The sequence below is a fragment of the Trichosurus vulpecula genome, chromosome 4, assembly GCF_011100635.1.
Source record: "Trichosurus vulpecula isolate mTriVul1 chromosome 4, mTriVul1.pri, whole genome shotgun sequence".
NCBI lineage: Eukaryota > Metazoa > Chordata > Mammalia > Diprotodontia > Phalangeridae > Trichosurus > Trichosurus vulpecula.
This window is the reverse complement of record NC_050576.1, coordinates 322,297,527-322,309,114: the sequence shown is the minus strand read 5'-3', so window position 1 is coordinate 322,309,114 and position 11,588 is coordinate 322,297,527.

Here is an 11,588-nt window from a genome sequence, read left to right as displayed (position 1 = left end):
GTAAGACTTTTATTTTTTTCCTTATCAAGTCTAAAGCCACCTCTTTGCAACTGCCACCAGTGCTCCTAATTCTACTTTTTATGGCCAAAGAAAACACCTTTTTCTTTCTTTCTTGAAGAAGCTTGCGCTTCAATTATTGGAAGACTGATGTTGTCTGTCCATTTATCTACCTGCCTCCCCCAATTGTCTGTTCTCCAGTCTGAACAATCCTGATTGTTTCACCATGCTTTGTAATCTCTCCATCTTGTGAATTTTCTCCATAATTTGTTGTTTCCATAACTGAGTACAAGATTTTAGGTACAGTTTGAGTGTGCAGAGTAAAATAATATTACTGCCATTTCAGATGGTATTTCTCTCTTAATGTAATCTAAGATTGCCTGAACTCTTTACTATTTTATTGTGTCCTAATAAGAATTTTGATCTGCTAAGGCTGTATTGTACATACACAAATAACAAAGCATTATGTAAAAGGTACACATTGACAATACTTGTTGTTTAGTCATTTAAGTATTGTCAACAATTCATAACCCTATTTGAGGTTTTCTTGCCATTTCCTTCTCTAACTCATTTTATAGATGAGAAAACTGAGGCCAACAGTGTTCAATGACTTGCTAAGAGTCACACAACTAATAAGTGTCTGAGGCAAGATTTGAACTCAGGATGATGAGTCCTCCTAAATCCAGGCTTGGCACTCTGTCCACTATACCACCTAGCTGCCCGCTACCCCACTGGGATTTTGATTTGCTAAGCTTATATGGCACATACACAAATAATGAAACACTAGAAACATTATCAATATAACTTCAAATATTTTAGGATAGCTATTGCTTTGCCAAGATAGAGGAAAGAAAGATAATTTCCCATTTAATATTCTTGGCAGGTTTCTTGGAGGAGCTGGGATATCTGCTACATCATGGTGTATGGGGAGAATTTCAAAAGGTAGGGATGGGAACATACACAAAGTATATAGGTATATGTAAATGTGTATTATATATTTATATATAATACTATGTATATATGTGTGTATAAACATACAAATGTACATATACATATATTTATACATAAATGTGTATGTTTGTATGCCTATGAGTGACTAGTGCAGTTTTTCAATATCATAATGCATATGTAGTGCAAAGAATGGGATGTTTCAGAAGGAAGGAGGGAGGTATAAGGTTTTGGAAGACCTTGAATGTAGGGCTAAAAAACTGGAACTGGATTAGACTGGATGGTAACAAAATGAATACCTTGGCTTAAATATAAAAAGTAAAAACAGTATTTGAGGTCCAATATATATTTTTCCCTTTCCTGAGTCAGTGTGTTCAGGAGTGGGAGGCAATAAGATGTTTGTATTGAAAATATTCTCTTCCCCCCAAAAAATGGGAAGAAATTTTACATTTAAATGAATTTTTCCTCTTTCTTCCCCATTGGTCTATCATGTTAATCTGTAAATACTTTTTCATATTCTGTTGAATTGGATTTAATATGTCAAGGAAATCCCCTTCTTCCTCATCTTCCTTTTTGAGTAGCCTTGTGTAGGTATTTCCTATGAAAAGTTTCCAGTGGGATTTTTGGTGTTAAGAGTACAGTGTTGGTGATTTGAAGAGATTTTTAGTTTTCTTTATGGCAATATTTCAAATTGTCTCACACTTTTATTAAAAATATACAGCCTTTCATTTATTTTTGTAAATGTAGTATCACTCCCTCTACCCTACAATATTAATAGACTCCTGAATGAAATAGTTCTGTCTGTAGTGTAATTATTTAGTACCAGGAGTTATGATAGGCAATTTAAGGGAATAAATAAAACACAGTGAACTCCTCTGCACCAATCATTTTTTCTCCCACCATGTGGTGCAATAAATTGGTGCAAATTCTCCATATTTAAGCCTGAAGAGTTTTTAGAATGTTATTAATAAAGTCCATACTGCTTGAATAGATTTTCTCTCATTATAAATCCTAACAGCATTGACATATGGATTCTGTACAGTAGCTAGGTACTAGCTGGGAGCAGCATCTTAGGCAAAATGTACTAACCAAAGTGAGAGAATAATCTCTTTTGCTTGCACCAAGTTCCCTTAATGGAGCAAACCTGGAAATATAATTTGGAGTGAAAAATCAAATTTTTATGTTGTAAAAATATCTCCACTTAAAGAATATTTATTGGAAAGAGCCCCTGAGGTTATGCTGTATTTGTAAAGGCTATTTATACCACTGTCAGTTCCTCTTAGCAATGTAGCTAAATGATTTATCACAGCTATGTCAGCATTCATCTACCCCCAGTTTTTCTAACACTGGATGGAGAGACATGCAAGGCTGAGTGGATCTTTATGACATAAGTTAGAATATATATATTTGGAGGCATCAATGATTAATGCCTCCCAAACATACATTTGTGGCACTGTCCTACATCTGCAAAAATTCTAAATCTATTAAATGGATTTTTTTGACAGGCTATATTTATATGTTTGGTGCCCTGCATTTCTAAGCTAACAAACTGCCAAAGACCTATCTCTGATACTTTTTGGAGCACCTTCATTGACTCCTCAAGGTAGTGCCTAAATTGATTATTTTGGTTTCCTTCAGCATGATTTAAATGTATTTGAAAGCCTGATATGATGAAGTATGATATAAAAAGCTTACAGGGATAGTTTGGAAATGTTCAATTTTAGGCTACTTCTCCAACTTTTATGAAATATAATGAAGAAATAGGAAGGGCAGAGATTTTGTAGAGACAAGAAAGCATGCCAAAAAGAATGGTATTATTGGGCTAGATTTACAATAGAGCAATTAAAGGGAAATAATATGGTTTCTATAACGTGAAAGAACCACATGTTTAAGAGAATTGTATTTCAAAGGTTTCCATAATACTCATCCTCATTTTGCCTAAAGTATTATTCCAGTTTTACTATTATGGTATAGCTATATATATGTAACAAAATTGCTATAATTGGTATCAATGGTCTTTCTTCTAACAATTTTCCATTTTTAAAATTTATATGTCATTTAATTTTCTTATGTTTTAAAATTCATTCAAGATCTTAATTAATGTTGATTGTCACTCTAACAAGCCAGGGATCTGACTATGTGCAGATAACTGATTTAGAAATAGCTCCTACTTCAGTAATAAATTATTTCCTGTCAGTTCAAATATAGTCAATTTATTCTTTTGTGCGATATTATTTGGTGCTTGTCATGTACACAGCCTTCAGAGTCTTTTCTAAAAAAAAAAATCTATGGTGCATAATTCTGAGACTTTACTTTTGTTTAGAAATCTTTTTTTATGCCTTGTTTCTGAATTCTATTTCTATCATATATTTTGCGAACAATTTATGATGAAGTAACTAATTTATTTTTTTAAATTTATTTTTAGTTTCCAACATTCATTTCCACAAGATTTTGAGTTACAAATTTTCTTCCCATCTTTACCCTCCCTCCACCCCAAGATGGCATGTATTCTGATCGTCCCTTTAACCAGCCTGTGCTCCCTTCTCTCACCCCACTCCCCCGCTGCCATATTCTTTACTTTCTTGTAGGGCAAGATAGATTTCTATACCCCATTGCCTGCATATCTTATTTCCCAGTTGAATGTAAAAACCAATTTTTAATAGTTGTTTTTAGAACTTTGAGTTCCAAATTCTTTCCCTTCATCCCTTTCCACCCACCCTCCTTGAAAAGACAAGCAATTCAATAAAGATTATACATGTATCATTATGCAAAACACTTCCATGAGAGTCATGTCATGAAAGACTAACTATATTTCCCTCAATCCTATCCTGTCCCCCTTTATTCAATTTTCTCCTTTGAACCTGTCCCTTTACAGAAGTGTGTGTTTTTGACTACCTCCTCCCCCAGTCTGCCCTCCCTTCTATCATATCCCCCATCTTATTCCCTTCTCCCCTACTTTCCTGTAAGGTAAGATGCCCAGTTGAGTGTGCATGTTATTCCCTCCTTAAGCCAAATCTGAAGAGAGCAAGATTCACTCATTCTCTTTCACCTACCCCCTCTTCCCTTCCATTACAACAGCTTTTTCTTGGCACTTTCATGTGAGATAATTTACCCCATTCTATCTCTCCCTTTCTCATTCTCCAGATATCCTCTCTCACTCTTAACTTTACTTTTTTAGGTATCATCCTTTCATATTCAACTCAACCTCTGCCCTCTGTCTATATATATATATATATATATATATATATATATATATATATATATATATATATATACACATATATACATATATATGTATGTATGTATATTCCGTTGAACTACCTTAATACTGAGGAAGGTCTCATGAGTTACAAATATCATCTTTCCATGTAGGAATGTAGGCAGTTCAACTTTAGTAAGTCCTTTATGATTTCTCTTTCTTGTTTACCTTTATATGTTTCTCTTGATTCTTGTATTTGAAAGTCAAATTTTCTATTCAGTTCTGGTCTTTTCATCAAGAATGCTCAAAAGTCCTCTATTTCGTTGAAAGTCTATATTTTGCCCTGAAGTATTATACTCAGTTTTGCCAGGTAAGTGATTCTTGGTTTTAATCTTAGCTCCTTTGACCTCCAGAATATCATATTCCAAGACCTTTGATCCCTTAATGTAGAAGCTGCTAGATCTTGTGTTATCCTGATTATGTTTCCACAGTATTAGAATTGTTTCTTTTTGGCTGCTTGCAATATTTTCTCCTTGACCTGGGAACTCTGGAATTTGACTACAATATTCCTAGGAGTTTTCTTGTTGGGACCTTTTTCAAGAGACAATGGGTGGATTCTTTCAATTTCTATTTTACCCTCTGGTTCTAGAATATCATGGCAGTTTTCCTTCATAATTTCTTGAAAGATGATGTCTAGGCTCTTTTTTTGATCATAGCTTTCAGGTAGTCCAATAATTTTTAAATTCTCTCTCTTGGATCTATTTTCCAAGTCAGTGGTTTTTCCAATGAGATACTTCACATTGTCTTCCATTTTTTCATTCTTTTTGTTCTGTTTTATAATTTCTTTATTTCTCATAAAGTCACTAGCTTCCACTTGCTCCATTCAAGTTTTTAAGGCATTATTTTCTTCCGTGATCTTTTGGACCTCCTTTTCCATTTGGCTAATTCTGCCTTTTAAGGCATTCTTCTCCTCATTGGATTTTTGGAGCTCTTCTGCCACTTAGAAGGAGAGGGCTATGAATCTCCCCAAAATATTGATTATTAAAAATTTCTCTCAGGAGCAATGGGATACTTTATTCCTATAACATGAGAAAGTAATTATTTGTTTTACAATGATCCTGAAGTTGAATATTATAATATATATGGTAGGAAATTTTATATACAAATACTTCACTGCATTTAAGGATTCTTTAAAAAAGGATAATGCCATTTTTAAAGATTTGTGGGGTTTTTTCTATCTGTCAAAGAAATGGTAATGACGCATATGTCTATTGGCAAAAACAAAATTTCTATGGGACCCATATGTCTCTTCAACTTCCTGGAGCACTAATGAAGACTAATAGTTGGATTAGTATCAAGCAACACTGACCAATAATATCTGTCTTTGTAGACACTTGTACCAGGAAATTCAGTATACTGAAATGAAGGCAACAGCCAATGGTCCGTGTTATAGGTTACAAAATCATAGGAGACTAATAAGATTTATCACATTTTTCCATCTGTATTAAATGTGTTAATGTTTCCAAAGATTCCTCATCACAAACAATTAAATGGTAGTGCTATTGGCCCCTTCACTTTCTTCTTTGAAGTTCACGTCATTTGCATGTCTCTACTCATCCTTCTTGCCATTAGAACAGAATTTGAGATGCTCAACACCTACTCATTTGTTTCAATTAATTGCCAGGCTGATATTAAGGGAGAAAAAGTGTAATAAATTGTTAAAAGGTCATTTTTTTCTCATCCGTTCACGTCATTACATGAATTGAATGTTAATTCCAGGTACTCTGAGAATTGGGAGTAAGACAATGTTTTTGGGCCCATAGGCTCAAAAGCACACGAACAAAAGATAACTAAAAATATATTGTAAAAATCCAAGGACATGTCAAAAAGAAAATGAGTGAAAAATTAAATGTCTTATCCATATCTATGGAAAACTAACCTATCAAACACAAAATGTAAACAAACCAAAAAGTAAATGATGACAAAGACCGTATTTTGGTTTCATTTTGAAATGACAACTGAGATGATGAAAAGTCTCCCATAGGTATTGATAGAAAACAATAATATTAAGTAAGATATTTTATTTTCATATATCTTATTTGTGTGTGTGTATTTGTACACATACAGCATGCACATTCTAATACAGAATAATAGGGAAAATATAGGAGCAGAGATGTGCATATTGGCAACTGTTCACATAATACCATTTGAACATTTTAAGGGACTGAAAATTCAACAAGAATTGCGAATATAGAATGGCAGCAAATAAAGTTAAAACAATACTAGATTTCATTAAGAAAAGCATATTGTCCAGAGACAAAAGATCATAGTGCCATTGTCCTTATCCTGAGCACCTTACTTTTAAAGTATTAATGCCTTATTTTTGTTGTTGTTGTTTTTGTTTGTTCCATATTTTAGGAAGGTGATCAACAAAATGAAAAGAATTGAGAGGAAAGCAATGAGGAGAGCAAGGGCACTGAAAACAATACTATCTGATTATTAGGTGAGGAAAAATGAGACTATTTGTCAGGGAAAAGGGAAATCTACCATACACTTAATAGCTGTTATAAAATCTTTGTACCTATATTTAATTTGAGAGAGATTAGATTTATTCTATTTTGTACCTGATGGAAGAACTTCCTTCACCATTTTTTTTGGATTTGGGGGATTTCTTCTTTATGATCAAGGGCTATTATATATTTTGCCATCCTTTATGCTGAGAAGAGTGACTTATACCTATTGACTTTAAAAAAAAAAACATGTACTAAATTAAATAGAAATGAATTGAGTTGAGTTGTGATAAGTTGAGGAATTTTTTTAAAAGAGTTGATTGGAATAATAAAAATAAGGAATTTATAAGGATATTTGGCAGGTTTTAAAATGTGAAGAAGATTATAAGCTGCATTGTGTAGTGGGAAATATTACAAGATATGTGGAACATATCTTTAGAGCTGGAGGCATTCTATTCCACTCCCACATTTGACTTATAAGAAAACTGATCCCTAGAGAGAAGTCAAGTAACTTACCTAAGGTCATATAGATAATGAGAGAGGCAAGATTTACATTCAGGTGCACAGAATCCAAAACTAATGTTCTCTTTAATTGTATAGTATACTGGAGCACTCAATCCAAAAAAAGGAATTGATTATAAAAAGGAATAGGATTTAAACAGAAGGAAATGAAAGGAAATAGAAGTAGAAGGAAAAGATCATCTCAACAGAAAGAACTCAAGAAATAAGAGGAAGAGAAGAAACAAGAACTTGAACAGAAAAGGGTAAGGCAAAGTAAATAATATATTCTGCTGATGGGATGATATATTCAATATGAATATCAAGGTACTTTCAAGATGAGAGGGTGCTAACCAGTTTAAAGGGAGAGTGATAACTATCATTTTGAAAAGAGCCTAAAGAAATATTCCCACAGCAGCTTCCTTGGAGAGGTCCTGGCAAGAACAGTGAATATCAATTGCAGCAAATACGGAGATTCAGTAGGAATAATGTAGTGATTTGCATAGAATGTTTAATGTTTGTATTTCTCCCATGGCCAGATGAATGTTAGCTATGCTTAAATGTATATTTTCCCATATTGAAAATAGAGACTGAGGAATGTCTTCACATTTTTCTACTCCTTGAAAAAAAGTGAAAAAAAAAAACTTTAAACATAAAAACAAAAGAAAGAAAAGAACTCTGAAGAGATAAATGAGAAACTTGACTTTTCTCAGGAGGTTGAAGGTTAGGAAGACTCTCATGGCAAAGGACAGAAGAAAGACAAAGGATAGCTTATCAATGTGGCAATAAATTGATGATTTTATGTGCATGGGTAGTATTTTTATCATGCTATTGTCTGAAGGCAAGGACTACCAAAGAAAACTAGAAATTGGAAAGTTCATTTAAAATTTAGTTTCTGAGAGTGGAATTTAAATTTCCAATTGTGGTTTAAAATATTGGAATAATTGGCACCTGTTATCAGCTTAACTGTTGACATTCCACTTATGAAATCCTTCTCCAATAACCAATGAGGGAACGTACAGTTTTAATAGCTGAAATATGTATTAATTTTGATATATAGAGCATAGTCAGAATCAGAAAAATGAAGGAAGTTTCAGCTGAATGGGAGATTGACTTATAGGTTTTCTTTGGAGAACAAATAAAGGGAGTTGGGAGAGTTGGTCATATTGTATATCCAAAGAGAGTAAGAAACAAAATTTCATGGAACATTTTATCATCTCATATTTCAGTATTGATGAAAAGTATTAACAAAATACCCCCTTGATAATTATGGATTATCTTCCAACATGTGTAGGAGAGAGAGAAGATGCAGAAAAGATCCATGAACAATTCTAATAGAACTTCCAAATAAATTAAAATATACCTTGTTGACTGAGGAGATAATGGACCAGGAATAAGTCTACTCAGGCACAAAAAATTGGAACTGAGATCTTGAAAATGAACTTTAAAAAAATGGCAACATTGAAGTATATATAAACAATAAAACCATAGTCAATGAATGGTTTACATTCATTTCAAAAAATATTTTTTCAGGCAATTGCTATGTTCAGATACAAATTAGGTCTGGGGGAATAGTTAAAATTAAACTAAAAAATAGGGGGAGCCCAGCCAAGACGGCGGCTGGAAAGCAGGGACAAGTGTGAGCTTCCTGCCGAGTCCCTCCAAAAACCTATAAAAATGGCTCTGAACCAATTCTAGACCTGCAGAACCCACGAAATAGCACAGAGAAGCAGGGCTCCAGCCCAGGACAGCCTGGATGGTCTTTGGGTGAGGTCTATCCCACACAGAGCTGGGAGCTGGGAGCTCGGGACGGAGCAGAGCCCAGCATGAGCAACGTGGACCAACCAGACCAGGAGCCAGGCAGAGTGGGCCCTAGCACCCTGAATCAGTGAGCTGCAGCAGTTACCTGACTTCTCAACCCACAAACACCAAAGACAGCAGAGAAGGTTGTGGGAAAAGCTGCAGGAGTGGAAGGAGTTTGAGGTTCAGCCACCACCCCTGGGGCAGCAGAGGTAGGGCAGCTACAGCTGCAGTTGCTTCCGGCCCCAGGCCCACCTGGTGGGAGGAATTAATTGGCAGATCAGAGCAGGAGTGCACAGCCTGCTGAAGATCTAAGCCCAGTCCGGGTTGGGGGTTCTTGGGGAAGGAGGAGTGCTGGTGTGGCAGAGCTGGCACATCCCCCCCAAACGTGCAACATAGAACTCTTTAGTCTACAAGCAGTCATACCCTGCTGAAAAACTCAAGGGTCAAGTTAGTTGGTTGGGAATATGGCCAGGGAGAGAAAACACACACAGAGTCAGTCTCAGACTTTGGATTCTTTCTTTGGTGACAAAGAAGATCAAAACACACAGCCTAAAGAAGTCAACAAAGTGCAGGAGCCTACACCAAAAGCCTCCAAGAAAAACATGAACTGGTCCAAGGCATTGGAAGAGCTCAAAAAGGATTTGGAAAAGCAAGTTAGAGAAGTAGAGGAAAAAGTGGGAAGAGAAATGAGAAGGATGTGAGAAAACCATGAAAAACAAGTCAATGACTTGCTAAAGGAGAACCAAAAAGTACTGAAAAAGACACTGAAGAAAACAACACCTTAAAAAATAGACTAACTCAAATGGCAAATGAGCTTCAAAAAGCCAATGAGGAGAAGAATGCCTTGAAAGGCAGAATTAGCCAAATGGAAAAGGAGGTCCAATGGACCACTGAAGAAAATACTACCTTAAAAATTAGATTGGAGCAAGTGGAAGCTAGTGACTTGATGAGAAATCTAGATATTCTAAAACAGAGCCAAAGGAATGAAAAAATGGAAGTCAATGTAAAATATCTCATTGGAAAAACCACTGACCTGGAAAATAGATCCAGGAGAGATAATTTAAAAATTATTGGACTACCTGAAAGCCATGATCAAAAAAAGAGCCTAGATATCATCTTTCATGAAATTATCAAGGAGAACTGCCCTGATTTTCTAGAGCCATAGGGCAAAATAGAAATTGAAAGAATCCATTGATCGCCTCCTCAAATAGATCCCAAAAAGAAATCTCCCAGGAATATTGTCGCTAAATTCCAGAGCTCCCAGACCAAGGAGAAAATACTGTAAGCAGCCAGAAAGAAACAATTTGAGTATTGTGGAAACCCAATCAGAATAACCCAAGATCTGGCAGCTTCTACAGTAAGAAATCGAAGGACTTGGAATATGATATTCTGGAGGTCAATGGAGCTAGGATTAAAACCTAGAATCACCTACCCAGCAAAACTGAGTATCATGCTCCAAGGTAAAATATGGATTTTCAATAAAATAGAGGACTTTCAAGCTCTCTCATTGAAAAGACCAGAGCTGAATAGAAAATTTGACTTTCAAACACAAGAACCAAGAGAAGCATGGAAAGATAAACAAGAAAGAGAAATCATAAGGGACTTACTAAAGTTGAACTGTTTTGTTTACATTCCTACATAGAATAATGATGTGTATGATTCATGAGACCTCATTATCACAGTAGCTGAAAGGAATATGCATATATATATGTTTATGTAGATACATATATAAGTGAATGTGCATGTATGTATATGTGTGTGTGTGTGTGTGTGTGTATATATATATATATATATATATATATATATATATATATATGGAGAGAGAGAGAGAGAGAGAGAGAGAGAGAGAGAGAGAGAGAGAGAGAGAAAGCGGACACAGGGTGAGTTGAAGATGAAGGGAAGATATCTAAAAGAAATAAAATCAAATTAAGGGATGAGAGAGGAATATATTGAGGGAGGGAGATAAGGAGAGATAGAATGGGGTGGATTATCTCGCATAAAGGTGGAAAGAGGAAGCAGTTCTGTGGGAGGAGGGGAGAGGGCAGATGAGGGGGGAATGAGTGAATCTTGCTCTCATCAAATTTGGCCTGAGGAGGAAATACCATACATACTCAATTGGGTATCTTACCCCACAGGAAAGAAGAGGGAAGAAGATAAAAAAAGGGGGGGATGATGAAGAGGAGGGCAGATGGGGGTGGAGGTAATCAAAAACAAACACTTTGCAAAAGGGACAGGGTCAAGGGAGAAAATTCAATAAGAGGGGATGGGTTGGGAAGGAACAAAATATAGTTAGTCTTTCACAACACGAGTATTATGGAAGGGATATAAATAATGATACGCATGTGTCCTATGTTGAATTGCTTGACTTCTTAGGGAGGGTGGGTGGGAAGGGAAGAGGGGAGAGAATTTGGACCTCAAAGTTTTAAAAACAGATGTTCAAACACAAAAAAAAAGTTTTTGCATGCAACTAGAAAATAAGATACACAGGCAATGGCGTGTAGAAATTTATCTTGCCCTACAAGAAAGGAAGGGAGAAGGGGATGGGAGGGGAGTGGGGTGACAGAAGGGAGGGCTGACTGGGGAACAGGGAAACCAGAATATATGTCATCTTGGAGTGGGGGGAGGGTAGAAAT